Source organism: Musa acuminata, chromosome BXJ2-9 (assembly GCF_036884655.1).
Source record: "Musa acuminata AAA Group cultivar baxijiao chromosome BXJ2-9, Cavendish_Baxijiao_AAA, whole genome shotgun sequence".
Classification (NCBI taxonomy): Eukaryota; Viridiplantae; Streptophyta; class Magnoliopsida; order Zingiberales; family Musaceae; genus Musa; species Musa acuminata.
The window spans coordinates 40,653,131-40,657,502 of NC_088346.1; positions in this window are offsets into that span (position 1 = coordinate 40,653,131).

The following is a 4,372-nucleotide window of genomic DNA, read 5'->3' on the forward strand; positions in this document are numbered from 1 at the left end:
GTTTTGACGCAAAACTGTGTTTAGACGCAAACTGCGCAAACTGTGTTTAGACATAAAACTATGCTTTAGACGTAAACTACTTTTAGACACAAATTGCATTTAGACGTAAAACTGCGTTTAGACGTAAACTGAGTTTAGACGCAAAACTGCGTTTAGACGTAAAACTGCGTTTAGACGTAAAATTGCGTTTAGATGCAAACTGTATTTAGATGCAAACTCAGTTTAGACGTAAACTGTGCTTAGACGTAAACTGCGCTTAATCTTAAGTAATCTTAGAATCGGCTTTTACATCAAAATCGTTTTTATCGAACGAACGCAGCTTTCGGTTTTAATATCGCTGAAAGATTTCCGCTGCACTAATTCACCCCCCCCTCTTAGTGCTCTCGATCCTAACAACATCATGATTAGTGACATGATCTCGTATAAAGTGATGTCTAATATCAATATGTTTTGTTCTTGAGTGTTGTATAGGATTCTTTGCTAAGCATATTGCACTTGTGTTATCACATTTATTGGGAATATTTTTAAGATGAACTTTATAATCTTCTAAGGTGTTTTTTATCCATACAACTTGTGCACAGCATGCACTAGCTGCAATATATTTAGCTTCGGTTGTTGATAGTGCAACCGAGTTTTGTTTCTTAGATGACCAGGAAATAAGGGCATATCCCAAAAATTGACATGTTCCTGATGTGCTTTTTCTATCTAGTCTACAGCTAGCAAAGTCCACATCAGCTTAAGCAATTAACTCAAAATTCTCGGTTTTTGGATACCATAATTCTAGATTTGTGATATCATTAAGATATCTAAATATTCTTTTAACTGCTTTAAGATAAGATATCTTAGGGTTTAATTTAAACTTAGCACAAAGTCCTACACTGAACATGATATCTGGTCTAGTTGGAATGAGGTAAAGTAAACTTCTTATCATACACCTATAAGTTTTTTGATCGAAGCTTTCTCCACTTTCATCAACTTCTAACTTAGTGGAGGTTCTCATAGGAGTGTTAATAGCTTTTGAGCTATCCATATTAAATTTTTTTAGCAAATTTATAGCATATTTAGTTTGACTAATAAAGACGTCATTGCTTAGTTGCTTAATTTGTAAGCCTAAGAAGAATGTTAATTCTCCCATTAAACTCGTTTCAAATTTGAGACTCATAGTTTTAGCAAAAGATTCACAAAGAGATTCATTCGTAGAACCGAAGATAATATCATCAACATAAATCTGAACAATGAGAAAATTATTTTCAAAATTCTTGATAAATAATGTAGTATCAACCTTGCCTTTTGTGAAATTATTTTCAATAAGAAAATAACTAAGTCTCTCAAACCAAGCCCTTAGGGCTTGTTTTAAATGTTAGGATCAAGAGCACTAAGAGGGGGGGGGTGAATTAGTGCAGCGGAAAACCTTCTACGATTAAAAACACTGCGTTCGTTCGATAAAAGTGATTTCGGTAAGAAAGCCGATTCATAAATCACTTAAATTTTGATTAAGCGAGATGCAGCAAAGATATAAATGCAGTTTGCAGTTATGGTTCAAATCAAATAGTAGGCGCAAACTGAAATATGATATTCGTACGAAAAAACTGATTTACGTCTAAATGTGATTCGTAAATCACTTGATTAAGCGAGATGCAGTTAAAGCAAGGATAAAAAGGCAGTTTGCAATTATGATAGAAATCAAAACATAAACGTAAATTGAAATATGATGATCGTACGATAAAACTGATTTACGTCTAAACGTCGATTCGGAAATTGCAAAGCTTGAAACCCAATCGTATATGCGCAGAAAGCAGTAAGCTTTTGAGGAGGTTTGCAGTAAAGATAATATGCTCAAAGTAAATACAAACCGAGATTTAGAGTGGTTCGGTCAATCTTGACCTACTCCACTTTTGGCTTCCTCCACCGACGAGGTCATCGATGTCAACTAGAGGCCTTCCTTCAATAGGCGAAGGCCAATCACCCTTTTACAGTTACACTCCTTTTGACGGGCTTAGGAGACAACCCTTACAGAATTTTCTTTCCTCTCTTAACAGATTAGAACTTGGAAGAAAAGAGGAAGAAGAACTTTCAACTCATACAACACTTTTGAGCTCTAAAAATCACAAAGTAAAATAAGAATTTTGGTGGTTTTTGGGTGCCCTTTCAGTGCTGAAAGGGTGGGGTATTTATAGGCCCCAACTCAGTTTGAATTTGGAGCTCAAACCTGTTAATTCCCAGAATTCCAGGATCTGGCAGTTGCACCGCCTGACTAAGGCGGTTGCACCGCTTGGTAGAGCTCGAAGACTAAGCCTCTAGGCGGTGCCACCTCCTGTCAGGGGCGGTTGCACCTCCTGCCAGAGCTCGAAGACTGAGCTCAGGCGGTGCCACCGCCTGACTGAGGCGGTTGCACCGCTCAGCCAGAGCTCGGAGACCGAGCCTAGGTGGTGCCACCTCCTATCAGGGGCGGTTGCACCGCCCAATCTCACTCCGAGACTGAGCCCAAGCGGTGCCACCGCCTGGCTTGGGCGGTTCAACCGCTTGGCAGAAATCCGGGTCCGAATGGGTTGATCTATTCGGCCCAATTTGGGTTTTTCAGGGGCCCAATTGCCCCAAGATTAAGTTAATGGGATCACCTCTCATTTCCAACTTAATCATTGTGCTAACTATGATATTTCCTAAGACATTTACTGCAACTTGCTCCGGTGTGTCAATCGCTTCTTCCGACGAGCTTCCGGCGAACTTCCGTCGATCATCCGATGAACCCTCGTTGATGCTCCTGCAGACTTCCGGCAAACTCCAGGACTTGCGACGATCCACTTGGCGAGTTCCGACGAGCTTCTTTTGTAAGCTCATGGACTTCTCGGATTTGTTCCCGCAGAACCTCTGACAACTGTCCGAACTTCCGTCGAACTCTCGAACTCCCAACGTGATCATTGTCTTGACTCCGGCGCAACTCCTACTGCATATCTTACTTTCATTGTAGTTAATCCTGTACACTTATCTCAACATATAGATTAGATAACAAATGACAATTGACTTCATCATCAAAATCCGAGATTCAACAATCTCCCCCTTTTTTATGATGACAATCAATTGATAATGGAGTTAACCTTAACTCCCTCTATCTATATGCCATACTTGAGATAAGTCATTCTTGAATTCAAAACCTTTGAATTCAAGAGACATATTGATAAGTTAAAATCATTCAAACTTATCAATACTCCCATCATGATTCCTATCATGATGTATCTCTCTGAAGATGATGTCAAGGCTTGACATTCATTTTCAAATTTTATATTACAAGTTTGAATGATGGTAATAGTAGTAATTCATCATATTGTAAGATATCAACATGTAAAACTATGAAGTAAGATTTTGATATCATTACATGATGTACACATTTCAAATGTTTTAGCAATTATTGTATTTCATCACGTGGTAAGATATCAATACGTAAAATTACGATGCAGCTTTTTTGTTTGATATCTTGACACGATACAAACAAGGCATAATGCAAATTATAGCAATCATAGCATCTATTCATATATCTCTTGGTGATGCAAGCATGGCATTAATACTCGTATATTTCTCCCCCTTTATCATCAACAAAAAGCATGGTAATTGTGATACCAGGAAAATAATATAAGCAAATTTTGAGCATAAGTCTGATAATTGTTCATGCCTTTACTAGGTTCATGTTATTTTCCAATAGTAAGTGATAGGAAATCAATTATACAAGCATATAAAGGAAAGCATGATATGTAGATTGCTTTGAATACTTCTTTCTTTTTATTTATTATAATCTTTTTGCATGAAGGAGGAAGGCCATTTGTGATACCAGCTATTTGTGAGTTTACTTTGAGTGAAGTTAAAATCGATGAGAGATTAAATCATGCTTTATTTTTACAAGGATCAAGATATGTATGTGAAACAAATCTTTGCAAGTAAAAACACTATCATCCATATTTCAAGATGGAATTTATAAGTAGGAATCATTTCATTAAATCCATTTCAGAAAAATAATTTTCATATAATAAGTGTATGAGAAAATCCGATTATTAGGATACCAATTGTTAAGCGAATCCGAAAATAAAATTAACACTTTCATGGATTCGGACAAGACTATGCTATAGATTTTCAAATACAATCATGAAGACAAAACATACTTATTGTTATTTAGGCATGTAATGACAATCGAGTAATTTGATCATTCAATAAAGTCCGAAAATATAATTTTAACTAGTTTATGTATTCGGACACATCAACATTCCTAATTCTCTTCTTATGAAATCAAATTGTTCTTCACTTAGAGGTTTTATAAAAATATCAGCTAGTTGATGTTTAGTGTTATGGCAATAATAATATCATGGCAATGTCATGACTCATC